The sequence below is a fragment of the Corvus cornix genome, chromosome 2 (genome assembly GCF_000738735.6).
Source record: "Corvus cornix cornix isolate S_Up_H32 chromosome 2, ASM73873v5, whole genome shotgun sequence".
In the NCBI taxonomy this organism is placed as follows: Eukaryota; Metazoa; Chordata; class Aves; order Passeriformes; family Corvidae; genus Corvus; species Corvus cornix.
The window spans coordinates 55,595,052-55,619,201 of NC_046333.1; the positions used below are offsets into that span (position 1 = coordinate 55,595,052).

At 40.0% G+C, this 24,150-nt stretch overlaps 1 long non-coding RNA gene across 1 annotated transcript; it reads right to left on the reverse strand.

The window, feature by feature from the left end:
* Positions 1 to 1,422: 1,422 nt before the first annotated feature.
* On the reverse strand, positions 1,423 to 24,137 carry LOC104689169. The gene is made up of 2 exons (XR_751749.3): positions 22,176 to 24,137; positions 1,423 to 11,422 (listed from the first exon to the last, which is right to left on the reverse strand). It is a non-coding gene; the product is annotated as an uncharacterized LOC104689169 (long non-coding RNA).
* Between the last annotated feature and the right edge of the window lie 13 nt (positions 24,138 to 24,150).

Below are 24,150 nucleotides of genomic sequence, written 5' to 3' on the forward strand. Positions count from 1 at the left end.
AACACCGTGGGCTGCTGGTTTGCATGGAATTTCCCTGTGACAAAGTGGTCACCAAGGATTTTAGATATGTTGAGAGGTAAAATCTGAACCAATCCATACTGAATTTTTACATTGTTATTTTAAATAAATGCACTGCAAAGTGCCATTTTTCTGTGTATATCAGCCAGTGAGTCACAGCCTTTATTTTCACCTTATTTTATTGATTTTTCCAAAGATAGACCAGAGCAAATTGATATAATGTGAAAATTGCTCCACTGTATCTTTTACATTAAAGCAAATACTTCTGAGATATAAAATCAATTAAAAATTAATAAACCAACAAAGGAACAAACAGGTAATAAAATATTTGTTCTTAGTTAATACATACATAAAATCATGAATCAACAAAATAAAATAATAAAATCCCCTGACCCCTGAAATAAAATACTTCCTCCTCTGCAATAAATGTTCAGGCATTTGCATGTCATTAAATGAGTAGTTTAGAAAACTGCAGAGAACAGGCAGGAAGAAAAATGCAGTCTAGATACAACTGTACCTCAGAAGAGAAATACGACACAGTATCAACTTTCAGATAACACTGCATAATATTATGTTTCAGATAATATATCAGAGAATCACAGAATTGTGGAATGGTTTGGGTTGGAAGGGATCTTAAAGATCATCTAGTTCGAAGCCCCCTGACGTAAGCAGGGACATCTTCAACTAGACCAGGTTGCTCAAAGCCCCATCCATCCTGGACTTGAACACTTCCAGGGATGGGATATCCACAACTTTTCTGGGCAACCTGTTTCAGTGCCTCACCACAGGCTCTGGAATATCCAACAATATAAGCAATATCCAACACAGTAATTGTTATCTGAGGACATGGTAGCAAAGAAAGCTGATGAGTAAAAAGAAGCAAATCCCTGTTTGCACCAGTTTATATGCTGATATTCTTTTTAATTTCTCTAATTTGAGATTTGTTCCTTTATGATCAATGTCACTGTTTGCATTAAGGAGCAAGATGTGTCCCTTCATTGATTAAAGCTTGTCAAGGGAATAAGCAGAGGGCAGTAGCCCTGAAAAATTTTGTTCTTTGTAATTTAAACAGAAGCTTGAGAAATCAATCTTTTCTTCCATTGTATTTGATGAGACTGTGCAGATTTACAGCCCTTTGCTGATCTGACCCTGAAAGCCAAAAGGAAGTAGTTGAATATTGAAAAATGGAAGAATGCAAGTAAATATTGTGGTGTCTTGCAACACAGTTCCATCCCTTTCAATGATAAAATCTATTGATAAAATGTGACCAGCTCTGCAGAAACAGAACCTGCACATGGTCCTTAGGTCAGTGCCATCAAACCTGCACAGAGTTAGCAGGGCCAGCTGTCAGCAGGATGCTCACACAAGAGACAAAGGAGGGAATTGGCACACCGTAACAGCATGTGACAAAAGGAAGCTGTAAATGTTTATTTAAAATTAATGTAACATAAGAAAAAAGGCATTTCAAAGACATCCTTTTTGTTGGTTCACCTGCTTTTTTTCCTTCATCAAACTGATCACACAATAACATGAGCAGCATGATGCTGTCATGGCACAGGGTTTCCTAACAAAATGAAATTAACAGGAGATAAAATGTACATAAACATAAATATTTTGGGGGTTTTTTCTAAATGAAGTGAGAAAGCCTTTATTTGAGGAGTGCCATTAGTATTCAACTAGCATTTTAATCTGAGATTTTAAAACTGCCAAGGTAATGTTGTCAGACATGTCAAAGTTAATTGAAAGCAAATATCCTACAAAATCATTCTAAAAGCAAAAGGGTCATTATTCCAGTGTTCCTTCTCAAAGTGGTGAGCTGCTTCCTGGCCTGTGCTGTGAGTGGAAATCCATACTAGGAGCTGCAGACTATTTGCTTACTTGGAAAAGCACATTAGAATTAGTACATTGAATAGGTGGCAGCAGGTATGGATTGGCAATCTGTATGATAAGCCTGATTCCCAGTGTTTATGATTAGAGATACAAGTGGAAGTGAGGGGTGCAGTCTGTAAGGGTTTGTTTCTCACGTTACTGTGTTTACAAGATGATTCACTTATAAAAAAACAAATACTAAATAAAACATTATTAATTGACCAGTCATTTTTAAGTTTTATAAACACTTAGTGAAAATGGCTTTCAGAAAATCTAATTTTGAAGGGAAAATTAATAATAATTATTAAAATGCTTAGAGAACCCTTCTGAGGCAACCTGTAAAACTGTGTTTTATATTAGACTAGATAATACAGTTGGGAAAAGGAGAACGTTTTCCTACATTTAAAGAAAATCATATTATTTGATAGAAGAAACACTTTTTGAGCAAAGCACAAATTATTCTGAGTTGAAGGGATGATATTAATCAAATTAAGACAGCTTGAGAGGGAAGGATAACTAGCATTTCTGGAGATGGAGTAGATATGGTTTACAGGAAAAAAAAAAATGTAGCTTTTACACAGTAAATCCTGTGGGACCACAGGATGTAGTAATTTATATATTAAATTTATCCAGAGTTGAACTCCTAAACTGTACATCTCACAGAAAAAGGCACTTATGCATAATTCTATTATGATATTTTTATAAAAGTATATCATAACAATACTTGCTGTATCCCAAGAGAATAAACCCATTGAACAAGATTATATGATCTCACTTACTTGAAATCTGTGAAGTCAGCTTTAGTCTGAGGTATGAACAAAGTGAGATTCCCATCCTCATCCAACACTTTAATTTTGGGCAAAATTCACGAACTACTGGATTAAAAGTAATTAGAGGGTAGAGTTTCATGGAGTTGTATGAAAGCAGAGCTCTCAACCACTAACAGTTTTATCTCTTTTTTTTTTTTTTTGTAACTTTAATGAATTCTGAAAGCAATTGCAAAACTGAATTACTTCATGTATCATTTCTGCTGCAGGAAGTGTGGGTTATATAAACCTGTGACACATTAGATCAATTTATATTGCAAAAACTGTTCTGCAAGTTATCAAATCCCTTTCTGACCTGCTCTGTGTATTTAATAAATATGGCTGGACAGGAAGACTTCCCAATCCTTTTAAAGTGTATCCTACTCCATACATTTCCAACTGGCCAGGAGAGAACGTCTTGTGACACATTTATTACAAAACTTTGAATGCCTAATATCATAAATATTTACAGATTTCTTTAACTCATATAGCTGAATAGGATTTGATTCTGCACTAAGATCCAGACAGGCAGAATTCAGTGCCACTAGCTGATTGACTCTCAGATGTCATTCTCAAAGGTATTTGTGTTAAAGGAATTAAAAAAAACTACAGAGCAGGATGCTGAGAGTAACCCAAAGAAAAACAGTAGTAACAACAATGACATTAAAAGCAACATTGTGCTTCCTGTATTTCTCCTTTAAAGGATTTCTCCTTCAAAGCATTACTCCTTCACTGCTCCAGGGTTGAACTATCAAAAATGTACCACCAGTTGTCTACAGGCAGTGGTAGCAACAGATCCCAGCTCCTACTGATTCCATGTCCTGCACCTCCTGTGCATCTCCACCCACATGGAATATCACTGAAGCTTTTCTGTGTCCTCCCTCCCAGGGTGCCTCCAGCTCCATCAAATGCTCCACACCTACTGAGATGAGTAAGTGGCAACAAGGTTAGGACTAGTTCAAAGCCCGAGCTACTAAATGGTCTGCTGGTCCTCTTAGGGATTTATATTTGACAGAAACAAATCATCATTTTCTTCAGTGGTATGATGAACTTGGATCTTGCCTGTCTATCCAGTCACTGATCCTCATCAGAGTTTTTAGAACTGAACGTTTTGGAACATTCTGTCTACTGTCAATTTTGGTTGAAATCAACTAATTACTTTAAATACTACGTAAGGTGGAGAAATGGGCTAACAAACTGAGAAACTGAAGTCTTCTCTTAGGGAACAAAGCAGAGAAGTTACACAAAATATGCTCAGTCATTTTCACTCTTTCCTGTTATAATTCACTTCCTCTGAAAGTGCACCTCCCCATCATCAGCACAGGAGACCTCAAAAAGCTGCAAGCACTCTTTGCTGTCCACCTGACTGGTTCAGGCACCAACAGTTTTCACATCTTCATCCCATAGAAAGTACTTACCCTTCAAAGTAATTTTTGGTTTCTAGGTCAAGGACAGAGGCTGATCTTGCAAAACACTTAATTACTGACTGGATATCTAAGATATAATAAATGCCAAAGTTGACTGAGGGCCAAGCACTTCCTAAGTTCAAGGTTCAGATGTACAAGATGTCTTACTGGCACAGCAAAAATAGGCCCTGGCCTCTCTGAGCACCCTGTAATGGAGAAAATGAAGACAGAACACCAGCTGGAGGTAACATTTCCAAAGAAAAAGAAAATATGGTGACATTTACAGATTTGTATAGAGGATGTTTCGCTTAGTATTTTCTTGATTATGCTATTTTTTCTATTTTCTTGAGATAGTAGCATGTCCTGAACATAAAAAAATAAGTGATAAAAGGGGTTTGATGACAGTACTTTGAAGTACGGAATGGAAACTGTAATGGCAGAGGGCTCATTAGAGTACAGTAGCATGGAGAAAGGCTCAGAAGCAGTTGTGGGTAAAGGAAGGGTGACATGTGACATGAAATGATAATAAATAAACTGAAGGTGGCTGAAAGTACCTAGATAGAGCTAGGGCCATGGAAAGGTCTCTGATCACAAAGGTATGAGCTCTGAATATCTCCTTTAGTACTACAAGCATCAATGGGTCAGACTACATGCCTTGTGCTACTGGCGACATTAGCACATCACCACTAGGTAAGTATTTAATTGCCTAACACCAGGTACAAATTCCAGTAAAGCACTAAAGAGAGCTCTTTTTGATCGGAGAAAGGGACTTTTGCTGCCAGAGCAGTTTCATCTCTATTGATAGACCTAAGCATTTTAGTGAGAAGCCAGAATATGTAAAAAGTGGGACTCTGGGCCATGTGCAATTCTTCATCTGCCTTCAAGATCCTGCTACAGCTCAAGCCCTGCTTCTTCCTTATAGAATTCCCACAAAGATGAAATAAATAAAAATCTTTTAGTTAAGCCTTTTAGTCTGCTTTTCAGGCTGAGGATTCTAAGAGGTGAATCAGTGCATAAAGCTGAGAAGAGAGCAAATGTATGCATCAAAGTGGGAAATAGCTCAAAGCCTTAAATCAGCTCTGAAAATAATTATAAACCTAAATGAGCCTGTTGAGAAAGGGGCTCCACTGACCAGCAAACCCTATGCAAAGAACACTGACTGCCTACATCCCAGTTAAGCAGGGGGAGCCCTGATTATCATTAATCAAGATCTTGTCAGGAGGCTCTTGTGGGCAACTTATTTCATTGGAAATTAAGTCTGAAATGGGTCAGATCATAGCTTCAATGTATATAAATTTATAGTGAAGAAAGAAAGGAGGAGGAAGTACTCTGGGCACCAGAGCAGAGACTCCCCTGCAGTCAGTGGTGAAGATGATGGTGGAGCAGCGGTCCCCCCAGGGCCCAGCCCATGGAGGCCCATGGTGGAGCAGATATCCACCTGCAGCCAGTGGAGGACCCCACTGTGGAACAAGTGAATGCCCAAAGGAGGTGGAGATCCCCTGGGAAGCCCGTGCTGGAGCAGGCTCCTGGCTGGACCTGTGAACCTGTAGAGACAGGACTCCATGCTGGAGGAGATTTGTTGGCAGGACTTGTGACCCTGTGGAAGTGACTGGAGTTGGAGCAGTCTGTTTCTGAAGAACCGGAGCCCATGGGAAGGACCCATGTTGGAGTAGGGGAAGATTGAGGGGAGGAAGTAGCGGCAGAAACTGTCATGGAGTGACTCCAGTCTCCATTCCTCATCCCCCTGCACTGCTGAGAGGAGGAGATACAGAATCAGGAATAAAGTAAAGCCTGGGGAGAGAAGAAGGGCGGGGAAAGACGTCTTTAATGTTTGGTTTTACTTCTCATTAAACTACTCTGATTAGATTGGTAGTAAATTAAGCCAATTTCCCCTAGTCAAGTCTGTTTTGCCCATGACCATAACTGCTGGGAGATCTCTCCCTGCCCTTATCTTGACCCACAAGCCTTTCATTATATTGTCTCTTCTCTGTCCAGCTGAGGAGGGGAGTGATAGAGCAGCTTTGGTGTGCAGGTGGTGCCCAGACAGGGTCAACCCACCACATTCCTATCATGAGTTGTAAGAGAAACTACACTAATTTTCTAGGATGCTTGTTAGAAACAGGCATTTAAAATCACGTGAAGAGGTGTCCTATCTGTGACGCTTTGACTTGAACAATCACAGTCAAATCAATTTGTTTGGAAAAATGCCTTATATACTTAGATATATTTCAATCTGACAGGTCTGACTCATGCAGCTCTTATGAGAAGTGAGATCCAGTCATGTTGAATTAATTTCAGTAACACACAAAATAATCAATGTAATTCCCAGTTTTATCCTCAGCTTAGTTGTGCTGAGGGTTGAAATATAAAACCTGCAGAAACATTACTTTCACACCTCTCCTGCATACAGTTCCTCTGCCTCTCCATGCAAATGCACACATTTCCCAGAGCAGCTCTAGAGCATGATTCTGATGCAAAGGGACATCAGCCTTCAGCAAAGCCACATACGAGCCTCTGCAGATCTTATAGACCCACACTCATAGAAATACCCTGAAGAGAATTTAGGAGACATGAGGGAAGATGTGCACCGTGTTCTCATTAAGCACCTTACCTACCTTTTGTGCAACATAATAGGTTACAATCCAATGGCCAGAAAGTCTCTGGGGCCACCACAGACTAGTTTTCCAGTCACACCATGTCCTGGGTATAAACTAAGCAGAGAGGATTCTATCTATAAACCAAAATCTGTTTTTTAGTTTCTCTCTAAAGTGTAGAAATGCTACCCTGGAAAGGGAATATTTCACTGTTTGTAGGATATATCCGCTTTGTTGCCACTTCAAGGACTGTAAGATTTATTTGCATTTAGTCTTTGTACACTTTTGAAAGTTAGGTTGAATGTGTTCCTGTTCATGAGAACAATTCCAAGAAATGTAAAATCTAGATATGTAGCAGCCTTAGGAAAAAATATCTTAGTAGTTAATACAACAGGCAAAGGTAAGATTCAGTTTTAGAGGTATCAATTCCTCATCTTGCTAGTGCTGTGCCAGCACTTCATGATTACCCTGTATGAACAGAGAAGAACACACTGTGAAGGGTGAGCTTAACCTCAAAATCTTGCATGGCACACAGGATGTTTGGGTGGATTGAGCCATAGACTAGGATAATACTTTAAATCCTGGGAGTGTCAGAGCTGGGTTTGATAGAAAAAAAACCTGATCAGCTATCTGATATCTATTGGGAACTGACAACTTGCTTCTACCATTCATAATATAAGTATTTTATTTGGTAGAACAATACTACTGAATTTAAGCACGCAACTGGAGACCTTGAAAAGATGAGTCTTGATCCTCTGCAAGAACAATGTCCTTTCAGTGACTACAGACAAAAACCTTTGAGCCGCAGTCACTAAGAGTAGAAGTGAGACTTGGAAGTATAAAGAGATGACATACATACATGTGATGAACATAGACCGTTGTGTTTACAGAAGATACACACTTCATATACTCGCTTTCTCTACAGCACTGTTTTCTGTTCAACAACATTTCTGTGTTGTTTAAAAAGGCATTTCAATTTACACGCTGAATGTGAGACTCTGGAGACCACCGAGCTGATGGCATGTGGCTGTTACTGAGGGCAAAAGAACGAACTACATGCTCCAAATATAATGATGTAAATAAAAGTTATGCAGAAAGAGGTTGGTCTGCATTACTTTTAAAACAAATATGAAAATAAAGTGAGCAAGAGGATGGGCAATGAATTCAAAATTAGCTGGAAGTTTATGAAAGATTTGTTAGTACTCCTGGGAGAACAACAAAATTGCGTGCTGGGATACCATCTAATGAAGTGGAAAGTAAAAAAAAATGAGGAAAAAACTGTAGTGCTTAAGATTCCACAGCTTCTTTTTCAGAAGCATGTGCTTTTGGGGTTCATCCTAAATGTCCAGATACAACAATCTTTGGGCAATACAACAGTGGATTTCTGGCAATTAACTTCCTAGAATATCATAAATCAGGAATAATGTATTTCATGTATATTCTTACCCGTCTTACAAAAATAGAGATGGACAACTACTTGAAGGAATGAAATAATTTCATATGTTCTACAGCCATATCTATTTTAATCATTAATTTTGTAAAGCTTTTATACGGGGACTGACAAAGGGGTTTGAAATACATATCCAGTCTCTAGCAAGGAATAGACTGCTAACTCCTGCTTTAGATAATGCAGTGCCATGATTTAAATGCTTAACTATTTCCATTTCCTTCCAGTCAGCTAGAAGAAATACAGTGTATTCAGTCTTACCCTCTGGCTGGTAGGCATTGTCACAGCACTACAATTTAAAGGTTGCAAATACTTCAAGAAGCTGATTTAGTCCACTCAAAATGTACAGGTGCTTTGAGTATTTTTTTTTCACTCCCATGGGAAGCACTGCAAAAGATTTTCTGGGGAGATAGTAGAGTGTCCATCATAAGAAAACTTTAAAAACGGACTAGATGAATACAACAGAATCATAGAATTTTTCACAGGAAGTGTAATTTCCACTTCAGACCTGGTTTTGCAGGATCCTGACTGAGTTTTGAAGACCTCCAAGGCTGAAGGCTTCACAACCTCTTTCGGAAAAATGCTCCAGCATTTATTCAATTCCACATTGAAAAAATTCTTCCTTACAGCCTGTCAGAATTTGTCTTCTTGTAGATTGCAACTGTTGCCACTTGTTTTCTTGATGTGCCAATTGGAGGAAAGTCTAGTTTCATCTTCTCTGTAACACACCTTTAGGTGGTTGGAGACAAGTATCAGGTCCCTCTGTAGTCTTGTCTTCTTCAGGCTGAGCAACACCAGCTCCCTCAGTGCTCCATCTCCAGACCATTGTAGAGGTTTTCTTCTGGACTCTCAAACTTGCCATTCCATCTCTTGTTAGTGCCACCTTGTGAGAGACACATCTGGACAGAGCACTCCCAATGTGGCCTTGGAAGTGCCTTCCAGCAACGAGCCGATTCCTTGACCTGCTGGTTATGTTCATTGCTTGCAAGGACTAACTACTGACTGGTGTTAAACTTGCTGGCACCAAGGCACCCAGGCCTGGTCCCTGGTCAGCCCAGTTTGCACCCAGCTCATTATTATGTCTAGTATGGAATTATTCACATGCATTTATTAAATATATGTAGTATGGAATAGTCTGTATATAATATTTATATTTTGATATATGTGCATGAGCTGATTTGGTACAAATCTTTTTTTCTGGAGCCTTTTTATGACTTTACTCGCTTAACATTCTTGCTTTACTCTGCTGTAATACTGAACACAAAAGCAGATAAACTCTCCTGCTTTGTATATAGAAGTAGGTAAACCTTTTATAGCCTCAGGTGAATAAAATATTTTCACCTGGTTTTACCCTGAACTTGAATGCTGTTGCACTTTACAGTAGAATAAGAAAAAATATGGGCCATTTATTATATACGTGGACCTGAGCATCTTTAATTATATTTTAGATTTTATCAACCAGTCCTTGAAAATCACTTTTTCTGTTAATAGAGCCCCAATTTACCATTCACTTCCTGACAGTTCACAGACCTTTGGAAGATCTCAGAGGGGTTTAACTGCAGTAATCAACAGTAAGTAGCAAAATGACCTGCTCTTACGCAAAGCATAGCTGAGTCACAGCAAGTTTTTACCAGTGGCAGCTCTGTGTTGAAAGTCTTTAAACTAATCAACTTCTCTAAATTCTGCTGGCAGATGATTTTTTTCCTTATATCTAACATGTGATGCACAATACTCAGAGCTGGTTTTAAAAGGATAGCTAGGAAATGAGAATATTATTCTGAGTGTTTCTTTGGTGCCTTATTTTTTACCTACGACATGGATATGGAGAAGTCTCCAAGAGCAGATACTGACACCAGCTCTGAAGATAGAATTTTACTGCTTTGGCAGAGATTTTTTAATTTAGATTCCCAAGAATTTGCTATGTTTGGAGACAACTCCTGAAGTAAGGAGGAGTTGAAGGAGAAAGAGCCCTTGTAGACATTTCCAAGGGCACTAGGGGATGATGCCATTGCTGAAGTATCTAAATACTTCATGTATTCAACCCGCTAGAGCTAGTGGGCAGACACAAGTTTATCAGGGGAAAGAAAGGGAGCAAGCAAAAAAAGGTTAAGCAGCCCAATGACTATCTTCCCATCTCCATTGGAACTGAATTCATTTCTCATTCAAGAGGTAGAGTTCCAACAGGAGAATCTGAATTTTTTTTACCAAGTGTCTCCTTACTCAGGCAAACACTTGATAAAGTTTGCAGAGTTACCTTCTTTCTGTTCCTATCACATCATCCCCAGGGCTGTCAAAGATTCACATAATATTTGACATTCTGGACTGGTGGGTCAGAATCACACCTGTGGTACCAGGTATCTAATTCTACAACTGGCAGTGCCTTGTCACCTCTACATAGCTACATTATGGGGTACCAATATTGTCCTAGGATGTGTTTTCCACACTTCCTCCATATGAAGGGGCGTGATGATGACCAACCAGTTTCGCTGTCAGCTCAAACCTGTCTCTGATTATTTTCTGCAGCAGATCACCAAAAAATAGGACTGAAAAGAATCTGAAGAGAAGCCAGACACCTTATCTGCCTGCCTAATCCCTGATGGCAGCTGCCAAATAGCTGCAATCTGTGATGGAAGTTCACCACTGCACCCCCATATCAGCTGAACTAGGGATCTGCTGCAAGAAATTTTTATCTTCTTTGTGGCCTACACCTTGTTTTACTTTGCCTGGAAAATAGGGTAGGGAATGGGAAGATGTTCAGGAATAGGAAGGAGATGATTATTTTGTCTGGATAACTGGGGCACAGCAAGGACTTACCCAGTCATAGGAGATCAGACTGTCCTGCAATACAAACTATTTTGTACTCTATGGGGTCCTCTTCAGATCTTCCAATGAGAAAGATACGACACATTACAGATAATCTATTCCTGTCTTTCACCCTCCTTACAACCAGAAAAAACTCCCTGATGTGAATCCTAAATCTTGGTTACTCAAAGCTAATGACATCTGTCTTCTTACCTGCAGCAACTAAGTCATCAGAATCTGCTTTCCTTTTTAAGGATCCCTTAGGTCTTCTCTTGGTATTTTTCAGACTGAACGGATTTCCTTACATCTTCTTAGGCCATGCTTGTTTGGCAGCTGATCACTCTGACAGCTTATTGTTGGTCTCTTTTTTATCCAGCTGCTGCTTGATGGTTGAACACAGTTCTTCAGAAAGAAGCATCTGTCATTTAAAGCATGAGCCACAATCCTCATTGCTTCCCATCTGGGTCTGAAATTTGAAAGCTAAATGAACATGGAAAAGTGAGAATTCCTTGCTACAGTAATCTTATAGTAACAGTCACTTAGCAGCCCCTTTTCCTTGTTGCAGGCAGGTTTAAATCCACTTTTTCACCTAATGTAATTTTCCTTAAGTTAAAACAAGTATTACAAATTTTAGGGGTCATTCAAAATTTAAAGTGCCCACCCAAATCCACTCACCAAGAAAAATCCTGCTTTAAAATATAGTTAACTAACCACCAAAATTGGAAAGCAGGAAATCTTTTGATTTATTTGTATTAAACCAAAAATGGCCATGGCCACATGCCTCTTAATATTTTAATGAAAAAATTTAAAAATCTAGGATATTCCTAGCCACAAAATTAGTTCTGAAACAAATTTCAAATGTCATTCTTCAAAAATCCAATAGATACATTTTTAGAATAGTATTCTATTATTTTAAAGACTTATCATGTGAGTTATGCCCATTTTCTACTGACTTGGGAACTAATTTTGTTCATAGCATGTTGCACCCTATGAAAAACCCTAATGTCTCCAAATTTCTGATTATTTTCTACTGAAACAGGATGGATATTTATAAATAGCATTTTCTCACTCCCCACACCATCATTAGCTAACCAAATCTCTCTCCATCCCAGGGCTCTAGATGTGAGGCATCAGTTGGGGTACAACAGCATTACTGACTGTGTGTTTGAGATACATGATCCATGCTCCTGTTTTCCTCCAATTTTTCACAAAAAAGCTTTTCCTGTGAAGGTTGGTTCCCTAGCTAACTGCCCTTTGAATTTAGTCTTCCTATTTTTTTTTTTTTTTTAATTGCTTGGATGCCTCAGAGTCTGCTTGGTTTAAATTAGGCTGGCCATTTTAATCTTTTACATTTGGTCTTTAAAATGTGAGAGTGAGCAGAAACCCTTCATTCCCAGGGACAAGGTGCATGAGAGATACTTGCTCCTGCCAGGTCGCTGGCTGTGAGCCAGCACTCACTTCCTTTTCTCAGGACAGGACCAACAGCATCCTGCTGGTGTGAGAGGAAGCAATCCAAACCAAGCAGCTCCACAGCACCTGCAGGAAGCACCTGATTGCCTCTATCTTGTGCCTGAGAGCAGCAGCTCCTGCTGAGTTCCTGCTGGCATTCTGAATGCAGCCATGTTCTTCTCCCACAGTGGGTGAAAATAGGTCTAAATTCACATTGAAATGGGTGGTACGATATGCCACCCTATTCTGCTTCAGTCTGCTCCCGGATCATGCTAACAGGGAAGTGTTATACTGCACTGATTCACGGAGTGAATCTGTCTTCTCACTAACGCAAATTAGATAAAAACACTTGCAATCACACCTCAATAAAACAACAATATGAAGCAGGATGAGAAACCCCTGCAACACAACTCCTGAATTCCATTTGCAAAAGCTGGGACAGTTAGCCAGCCATCAGCACCAAGGAAGAAAGAAACCTGGCAGAGATGCTTTTCCAGCTGACACATTCTGAGATGCTACAAGGAGCGGAGCAAGACCATTACCAAATGTTCGTGGGAATTCTGTATTTCTGCTGACAAGTACTGCAAGGACATTTTAATACCACTCAGTTTTGCATACACTTTGCTTGGGAATGTGTTCATGGAGTACACCAACTAAATGGTCATTTAAAGTCACCAGATTTTACTATGGCACAAACTGTCTGCACTACCCAGTATTTGTCCTCAAAATAGCAATAACAAATCTTTCTGCATGAGCTGTACTGAAGTCAGTTGACAGGGTACAATAATGCTAAGTAGCAGCAAGGAAGAATTGTATTTGTCAACCACAAAACACAAATGCTACACAGCCAATTTTGAGGGCCAGGGCATGATGGGATGACCAGAAAGGGAGAGACCACGTGCTGAAGGCAGCTGGCAGAGGTGACAAGTGCATTCATTTGGGCTTTCAAAAGTAATAAAAGTTGGAAGACCTCTAGAGGCAAACACAGGCTGACTGAAGCATTTCTTGGGCTCTCCTTGATTTAGCTGTGCTCTCCCTGGTAGTTTCCACACTAAGCGCCCATAGCAGGACACACGAAGTCGTTGTGGGTCAGGAATCACAAATCATCTTCACATTGGAAAAAAAAAGATTTAAGCCATGAAAAAAAATCTTCTCTTACTTAATTCTTAACTTTCCCAAGAGCTTCTCTTGCTCATTGCTAGCACACTGTTTCTATCTATCTCAAGTAGTTCCAAAGGACAGTAGGGGAGAAAAAAGTGCATAAAGACAATTAAATAAAGAAGAATTCAAATACAATGACAAAGAGATTCTAGAGACTTATTAGGAGGGAAAAAAAAGAAACGCGATGGGTTTTCAATCTATGAGTGCCAAACTGGAAGGAAAAAACTTCTATTCTAAAACCATACCAAAATCTACCACAAAAATGCTGAAAGTAGAATCAGTAAAGGACTTTTAGCATTCTGGAGCAGTACTCATGCAACATCCCTTCTAACATGTCCAGGTTAGGACCTTCAGAATAGTGAGCCAAAGCAGATGAGAAGATAAACAGGGAGTCATCATCTTCACTCTCCTCAGTGTGAAACACTCTTTAACTATCTTGCAGGAAAATACAGATGACTGAGACAACGAAACCTTTTTGCCAGATAACTTACTGTGTTTTTATAATGGAGAGCATTTTCTTGCCATTTGCGTGGTCTAAAGGAGTCTTGAGGAAATCAGTGTATCTAAAACCAGGGGTATTTAGCACAATAGGTACATCAGATGAACTTTCCTGCATGGTGGGGCCAAGGCAGCATCACACATTATCCTGTCTCTTAGAAATTACCAGAAGAAGTGCTTTGATTTCATTTCAAAGTTATGAAGCAACAAAATGGTGACTGATGAATATATTCTGTTCCAAATGAACTCAGTGTTAGGCTGGGCATGTGCTTCAGGGGAATTGGGGCTTGAGAGACTGGATGCATAACCTCATTTGGGGATCTGGTATTAAGTAACAAGGAACATCACTGATACAATCCCCAGTCCTATCAGTTTAAGGAAAAAGAAAACAGAACTATGTTTTAATTCAACTAAATTATTTTTTATGGTGCACTATATATCAAGCTTCAAAAATGTTCACTCACTTTGGAATAGACACTTCTAAAGCAATATTGTACTGTAAAATGTCTGGAAAATCTTTGAATGCTGTTAAAGTTGGTGGGGTGAGGCACTGGGAATTGCATTTTTCTTGTATTTTGGGGCTGGTATTTTTTGGTTAGTTGGTTTGGTGCTTTCTCCCCCGAACCCCCCACAAATATATACCCCAAAATCTTGAAAAGAAAACAAGTACTAGTGGACTTTTTACCAGGCAAGAATACCTCCAAAATGACTACATTCTATCAGCCTAGAGAGTGGAGTAGGAGGAGATTTCTCTTCTTCCCAGTCTTCCTTCTCATTGTGATATTTTTCCAGTTCCTCATCTTCCTCTACACTACTCATATTCCTCATGAATTATGAAATTAGCAACCTCAGTACAATTCTTTGTTACAACTATTCTTTCAGTTACATAGACAGCTAGATAGTAAAGCATGTATGCAGTCAGAACACTCAGCAACAAGTTGGTAAGATATATTCAGCTTCACAAAAAAAATCCAACCAATTCTGTCATCGGTTCCCTAGAAACAGCATAATACACAAAAAAGTATAGTAAAACTCTGCCCAGCATTTCTGCTTGCCTCTCTTTACTCTTCTCTACAGATATAAAAGAACATCAGGAGTTATGTTCTTGAGCAAATATTCAGTAGGGTACTCAGACCCAGTTTCAGGCCACCAAGTAAGTGCCATGTGTTTTCAGAGGTTATCTAGCAGTGATGTCAACGAAAGCATTGCTGCCATCTTTCACTAAGCTATCCCAGTTAGATATTTTTCATTTTGCCTCATGTGGCTGATGCTATATCCTTCTTGTAATAGTTGCTAAATCAAAAGATTGTCTCCTGACCTGAATGTAGTGAACTCAGAGGAAAGAATCCTTTCCAAGAGACTGTAGACATGGTTCCACTAAACAAACCTTCACTATTTGGATTGCTTCATAGTCTGAATTAAATACATCCTACAGTAAGAAAATTCATCTTGGTATAATGGCTTTTCTCTGGGCACAAAGATCTCTAGCAGCTTCATAATATCTACAAAAATGAAAAAGACAAATAAACAAAATCTGTAGCCTTCTCTTTCAAATATTTTTGCATTCTCGACCTCATCCTGAAAAAAATTCAAAACATGTAGCAACAGCAGCAAAAAGAGCAAAGTCCTTCACTGTTGGGGTCCCTCCCCCCTGCCATGTGGTCCTGGGAGAGGGGCCCTGGGACAGACACGGGGATTTCCCTGTCCCTGGTCAGCCTCGTTCCCCATTGGTTGTTTTGTGTTCCCCTGTGTGGGCAAGGCCCCTCGGGTCCCGTGATTGAGCAGTTCCTCGGCAGATCCCGGCCACGTGGCTGGAGAAATAAACATCTCTGAAACATCTATCAAGAGTCGGTCCTTATATATTTCTTTCCCATGGGCCTCCTTGTTTGGTACATCATGTTACAGAATCCCCACTGTAACACTTCACCTTACAGGAAAAAGGTTTATTAAATCTTGAACAGCTGAAAGAATATCTCATGAGCATTTTATACTGGAAGGTAAAATGAACTTGCAGAGACAAGTTCAGCCCACTGGATGTTATGTGCTTGTTGTTATTAAATTATATATATGACACTGTGATGTGTGACTGAAGCTACTCTGGGAAGAAGGGAATTATGTCCTGTCTGACTTTCCTTGGAAAGGATTGGAAACACTTTTAAATGAATGTCCTAGATCTTTAACAAGAATTGTGTCATCTGAAATATATGACTCATACCACGCACCATCTAATGCTCTTGCAGTAAATAGAATCACTGTTAGAAAGAATGAAATGCACAAATGCTTCAGTTTTCATTATGGTTTAATAAATATGGAAATAATAAGAGTGTTAAACACTTCATTTATGTATTAAAAGTTACTGACCCTCAGTTTCCGACTCAACTTCTAAGGACCCACACTTGTTTAGACATGTGGTGAGCCAGGCTCCACGCCTCAAAAAAATTCATTAATCACTAGGAAAACTCATCTTGCAAAGTGAGTTCAGAGATGTTACATTGAGAAAAATGATGCCAACATCACAAAAGATCAGGATTTGCATTAGATTAACATGCAATCAAACTGGTCCCACCACATCTCTAATGATGTCCTTAGAATACACTCTCTTTAGAAAGAGTATATGGAAATTATAACGATTGAATTCACACCATGTGCTCAAACTGGGACCAGAAATTTTAAGCACAACTCTCTCAAATTTTCTTCTGTGATTTGCAGTCTTCTTTGAGTATCCTGCTAACATTTAACTTGTGTTCACAGTTCAGGGGGGGACATTACACTGCACAACAAGTGGATCAATATTACTGCTAGAATAAAGACGTAATTGTGTACATGTTTATGCCTGAGTAGTGTGGAGAGAGGTGAGAGTCCTGGGTATATCTGCTGCCCAAATTTGATGTACTTTCACATTCTCTAAAACTGCAAGTGACAAAAATCAGGCTATGAAAAATTTGAAAAGAACCTTGTTAAACTCCTGTGAGGTGAATCACAGCTCAGAACATAACAGTATGGAAAACTATGCCATATTTTTATTTTTAGGACTTGTCAGCAAAAAGTAACGGTTTAAAAAAGGTTTCAGCTTAAAAAAATGCTAAAACCACATCACACAGGAAGTTACAACAGAAGAATGCTTTTCTTCTTCTTTCCAGTTGCAATTTATTGTCTGAGACATTTGTTATTTATGTAAAAATTTCAGATTTTTCATTTACTGGCATTTGAAAGAAACCTTTAAATCTTTTTCCAAATCTCTCTACAGACAAGGTCCAAAACACAAACAGAAAAGGTGTTATTGGCCAAGACTAAAATGCATTGGCAGTCTTCTGATTGAAAACTTCTAATATTCTTGCTTTCTGATATTCAGCAATAACTAAAAGGACTGGTTTGGGCTTAGGCAGGTGGCAACTCCTGCATCTCCTGCCTTTCTAGCATTTATTTTTCCCTTTGAAATAGCAGTGTGTTCAAAAACAGAACACAGAGGAGTATTTTAGACATGACTACCTCCAAAGAATTCATGATGATAAGAAGAACTAAGGAGAGGCTTTTAGGGCTTGAGAAAGTGATAAAACATATAAAGAATAGAAATAGAAAAGAAAAGTGGCAGACAAAATTACTTTCCTCTGGGAGATCTTGCTATATTTAAATGTCTGGACCCTCTAGAGCCTGGCACCTCTCATCTCTGTCCCTATATCTGTTTCAAATGACTGAAGAAGCACCAGCCTTACAGTGCTCTTTCAGAAATACAGGCCTGATGTAGGACCTCTTCATGTGATTTCACTTATGTATCAGGAGGAAAGGAAATGCAGCTAAGGGAGACCTCAGATGCACAGCCATCTGTGCCTCTGCTGTACAAAGTGAATCATTAGGTTCAGACGAAGGTAAGCAACATTTTTTACACTCAGACATTTCCCTGAAGACTTGTGTTCTGTGATTTGCAGCTCTCTTTGAGCATCTGACCCTCAATAACCACATTTTGTTTCTATTACAAGTTTGGTTGGTGAGATTTAAATGGGCAGCTGTTACAGGAAAAACAGTGTCAAAGATATTCAATTACTAACCATACTGGAATAAATATGTGCTTGTTCTTGTGTGCATGTGTGAAGATAAGTGAGAGGAGAATAACACTGGAAGTGAGAAGGTGAATTTTTTTACGTGAATCAACATGATGAGCATGCATTTTGTCTCTGTAGTGCTTTCCTGCTAGCTCCCTTTTCCAGGCTAGTGTTTGTCCCCAACTGCATGCAATCACCTACTTGTTTTGTCATCAGAACCTAAAGCCCTTTGAGATGCAAACATTCTCATCCTACTTTCTTTAATACGAGCTGTATATTTAGAAATCTACTCATAATTATGCTCCTCATTCCTTACAGTAAGGTTAAATATAAAAGTAGTAGCTGATGTTCTCATGCTCATCAAACCCTCTAGACTCGCATGGGTTATAATTATGATGCTAGATGAAATACTGAGAATTAGTCCCTACTCCACAGATTCTTTACAGACTTCAGAGACAAGGAGAAGAAAAGACTGTAAGGGAATTCAGATGTATCTGGAGAAAACTATCTGAACTTTTGCCTCTTCAGCTGCTCTGTGTCTAAATATTGCATAAAGGTTGTTACCCATTTGAAATGAATTCTGCCAATTTAATCTTTACTTTAAAAGCTGAGAAAAATCGATTATAGACTTCTTCTCTAATGTCTTTTTGTGATACTGATATTCAGCCGTAAAGGCAGCTGAAACATTTCCCAGCTTCCCTGTACTACATGTCATTATGGCCAAGTACGTGTAAGGCCCCTCACTGCTCTAGTACATTCACCAAGGCTCTGCCAGGCATTCTGTTGATGGGAGACAGCAGTGCCTCCCTCTAAAGACTTCGATTAACGCCTCCACCCTGCAAACATCTCTGCACCCAAGGAACTCTATGTCAGTCACTTGTCGTGTTGCTGTGGGAGAACTTTCACACCCAACACAAGGAGATTTCTACACACCAACTTGTTTGGAGGGGCAGAACTTAATTTTAGACACGTCAAACTGAGTGACAAACAAATGATGGTAATGAGAATGATTAAGCCTACATTTACTGTCAAGAGCTGGGGTTTAATCAGTTGTGTGTCTATTACAGTTCTATTTTTCAGGCAACAAGACTTTTTGAAATACCATGCTAATCAGAAATAATTTCTGTCTAGCAGAACAAGGATTTCATCTAAAATTCACCTTTTTTCACAAAACTAATATGAGCTTTTAGCACTGCTTTAGTTTCACTTAAAACATATACTGAGGGGGTAAGCAAAGCCTTAATGATACATAGGCCCCAGGCCAGTTTGCAAGATAGAAAATTTTATCTGTATGAAAATACATAGATGAGTCTTGAGTTTTAATAGATTCTTAGATTACCTGTAACTACATTTTTGACTTAAGGTAAAACTTATATTGATGGGACCTTCTAAGTATGTATGATTTATTAAATATGCCTGCTGGTGGTTTGTAGACAGTTCATAAGCTCTTAAAATAGTTTCCAGGGAAATTTTGTGTGATCTAGAATATGTAATGATTTATACACTGTACAAACACCAGAGAGGACATTTCTTGCAACTGTCAATGCCTTTAATTCTCCTGAAGAGCTCTTCTTTTTGATGCTTGGCTGAGGTTCAGTCTAGAATCATGTACAGCTACACACTGGCTTAATGAAGCCTGGGGTACTGGGTTCCAAGTGAAGATGGAAAATACTTGCTCATTCTGAGGGAATCAGGTGCCCACTCTTTGGAAACATTCCCTAGATTTTCATTATCTTGTTTGCTTTCCCTTTTCCTCCTCTACACAGAGCAAGCAAAGCCCACTGTGTTTCTGCTACCAAGATGGATAATTACTGAGTGCTGTACTAATGAAAACATGTGTAGCTAAATTAAAATAGTTTCTTCTAGAGAAAATTGAACATGGTATAAATACTAGCAACTGGAATGTCTCTATTCATTTTTGTTTATTCTTTGAAAACTTGAATACAAGTAATTTTCTTGTATTTTTCATTTTCTATTTCTTTGCTTTTGTATCTCTGAATTACTGACTTAATGTATTGTTCTTTAAAAAGCCCAAAAAACCACTAAAACCCAAAAATTATCTTTTAGAGGCATATGTTGGGATTTTTTCCCTTCACTTCAAAATGTTTTGGAGATCCTCTTAGAAAGTCCTGAGATGTGAACTGAAGAATCAATACTTGGATACATTACGTAACGTAACATAAATTAAAAACAGAAATTTAAGCAAGGAGGCAAATGCAATTACCCATGCCTTTTTTGTGCATTAAGAAACTTACTGAGATTGTTGTACATTAAGCAACTGATTTAAATAAACTATTGTGACATAAGAACAATTTGTGCATCATTCTAATGAAATATCCGCTATTGGCTAAACACGTAAATCTTGATTTTTCAGGTTTCTACAAACAAAACTAACAAAAAATTTAACACAATCATTAATTTTGGAAAGAGCTGTTTTAAAAACACAGTTCTTTGATAACTTGATAGCTTCTGAGATTAGAAATAAAACACTGTTATAATTCTCTAATAATCCTAGTCTAAACTCTTCATATGTCTTCCAGCCACTTGAGCATTTCTATACTTCTCCTGATGTTGCCTTTCTTGTTTGGAATGGACTTCTGCAACTGGCAGTAGCCTCATAAATATGTTTCCCTGTCACTCTGCAAATCCCTAATTCTGGAGTGACCTCTTTTTCTGAAAATTAGAAGAAACATTGTCTCATTAGAGATGCATGGTTGGAACAGCAGCTATAGCCGCTCTGTGAATTTCCCCTCACAGAGCTGATGTGTTTTCCAGCGGGCAGGGTTTGGAAGCCAGCATTGCTGCTGATAGTTCTGTAACTATTCTCAGAGTTTTCAATCAGGTCACGTCCAGGAGTGAAGATTACCAAGTTGTATGCAAAGAATTAAATACTCCTATGGAAGCCTTATAAGGACTGATGTAACTTCTGCTGAAGCTAATAGCAAATTCCCATTCTTTTGACCCTGTACTGGATTAGGGTGAATGTCTTACCCTTTTTGTTTAAATGCTGTCTTTTATTCATTCCAGTTTTTTATCCAAATTGTGAATGCAGCCCTCACTCAAGTGCATTATTTACAATCCTTTTATCAAAGGATACAGCATGCCCCCACAGTCTTCTCTAAACAGCTCAATGCTCATACTTCCCATGCTTCAAACGACCTAAATCTGAACAAACTCTTCTTTGATAATACTGTGCTCTGGGTAATTCCTATGGGGTATACCATGCCAAGCAGGAAAGATACACAAACTATGACAGGAAATAATTTGTCTCCCAGCAGCTTGCAATGCAGGCATCTGCAAAAGATTGTGGAAATTTCTCTACCCAATCCATGGAAAGCTTATAGGTCCAGCTGGGAATTTTTCTTTCAAATTCTTCACCTGACCAAGAAAATTAGGCTAGTGCCTGTTTCATAAGTGGCATCCTCACTATTAAAGGTAAACAAAATTAAAGTACTATTAAAGGTAAACAAAACATATTTACAGAATAAAAGGTGGTGTAAATGAGACAAACTACACAACTGCACAACTTTCCATAGTGTGTGAAAAAATGTTTTCCCTCCTAACAGAATAAAATCACTGAAATTTTGGAAGGTTTGGACTTTCTTCACTTTTCACGTACAGAGCAAAACTATAACATCACAACATAAAACACTAGCTCAGCCTCTTTTCCACAGAAGTCAGTGTTGTAATGACTCGTGAGCATAAGAAGAAATAAAACCATCAAGGTACAGTTAATAATAATTTTCCAGTTGTTATTTATGGGCATGACCAGAATTTTACATACATGCTAAATAGTAACTCCTCATGCTTGCAGTCCCATGGGGCACAGTGGAATTGCTTACAGCAGAACAAAAGAGAAAGTGCTGCTTCTGTGTGCAAGATAATGGTCAACAAACGGGAGTTTATAAAAAAAACACCCAAACCTTAGGAAAGCTATTTCCAGATTATGGGACGACAGATTTATACTTAAGCAGATGAATACTATTCACTAAGAAAACAGAGCAACATGCAATCTGTTTTGAAATAAATATAAAACCAGTCAGTGAAAATGTGATGCGTTCCAATCATAGAATGAACAGCATTACCTGGATAACACACAAAAATTTCCTAAAGAGGTGGACCTTGGGAGAAACTAGCTCTCTATTTTACTTCTTTCAATTTACTGCTGCAGTGTCAGGAAGAGGGATTCTCCTGCTTTCCCTAGGCTTCAGCATGAGGTTTTGCTTCTCAGCAGTTCCTCTTCCACAAACATCTGAAGCACTTAGAACCGTGACTCACCCAAGCCCACCTTGGGCAGCTGTAGCATGAGAGGGACACGACTGCAGTGAGTCCATAGGGGTGCTGCTCCATGGTGCCAGACCTAGTGCAGCTAATGAGAACCTCCCCTAACTTCACTGTTCCTACCAGAGAATGCTGCGAAGAGTGAAGCAATTGTGGCACACTGAGAGCTCATAAAAGCAGCTTCCACGTTTCTCTTTGCTGTCTCCAGAATAGTAAAGGATAAAACCTACAGTGAAAGTTTAAATCCTAAAGGAATAACAATTTACATCAGTATTCCTTGAGTGTCTCAGTTCTTATTACAGTTGGCCCCAGCTTGCCCCCACTCCCCCCAATATCAAGGAGGAAGGAGGAAAACTTTTCTTCAATGGTATTATCTAGAGGAACTCTTTTATCAGCTGCTGGGAAAAGTTGCAAGAAGTTCTTTTTTCTTGGACCTTGGCGCATGCTAAGCCCAGCACCTCCTTCTGAGCACTAAACTCCCTTGCTCCTGTCCCTCCCACCCTTCTCAGCAGGGCTTGAGCTGCAGAAAGGCAGCCAGCTGCTGTTGCATGCAGGTTTCTGTGAGAAAGGCAAGCTGTAAAATTTGGCTGTAGTCTGTAAGAGAAAGTGGCAGGTGGAAAAAAAACACCTGAGAACCGTTTCAGTATGAGCTAACTTTCCATTCAGAAGTAAGCGAGGCGACTTTAAAGCCAGTTTCTTTTATTTTATGGCAGCAACAGCCTTCGCACAGAAAGACGAAAGAAAAAAAGCTGTTCTCAGCCGGGTGGTGGTACCTTTTGAACAAGTTTGTTTGCTTCCTGACTCCACCTGCTGGGAAGACACTCCACTACCTGCTATCCGCCCTGACATGTTTGTCAGGAGTGCTGAGGTGAATCACCGTGCGTTCGCTCCGTCTCCCACCCTCACTGTGGCTCTCTGGATGTTTAAATGGCGGGCAACTTGGAACAGTCATAGCAGAGAAGTCCTTCCCTGCACTACTTCATGCACAACCACTCGACGTTCTTCCGCGAGGTGGGGGGTGTTGGCTCAGTTGCCCCTGCATGCCCGTGTAGCTGGGGTCTGCTTTTGTGAGGAGACCAGAGGTGCTTGGAACCAGGTCTTTCTCGACCTCTTCTTAGAGTTAGTTAGTTTAAAACGCTTCATGGCTTCTGGAGGAGAAACGAGAATTTAGATGACTCTGCCGTCCGATGAATGCTGCGGCCATCCCTTGTTCATCCTCCCCAGCTTGGTGGACGGTAGGTAGATGGTTCATGCAAGCTGGAAAAGCATCAGAGGAGACAGGGCAGACGGGAGGACGCGGGACAGCATCCCCGGGGCGGCCAGGGGCCACTGCAACCCTCGATCCGCTGCGGGAGTAGCGCCCCACCCGCCCAGGTGCCGGATCGCAGGGGTCCCACGCTCCACGCCCTGCATTCCCCCGGCATTCCTTTCCGAAAGATGCCCGCGATGAAACCTCAACGCTGGCTCGGGTCTGAAGACCGTCTCCTCCAAGAGGAGGATGCGAGGTCCCCGGCCGGGCCTCTGACACCGCAGGGTCCGAGCTCCCGCGGGGCGACGCACCCTCGCTGCGGACAGAGCCCGGCCGACGGCGGACCGGGAACTCCCGGCCCCGCACGGAAGGGACCGCCGGGACAAAGGGCAGTCGGCCGCGCTGCCGCCCCCGCCTCCCCCGCGGGGACGAGGGGCGTGGGGGACGCGCCCCCGCCCCTGGGCCGGGCGTCCCTCGGCTCCGCGCAGCGGGACCGCCGTTCCTCAGGCGCTGTGCGGCCCCGGCTCCCC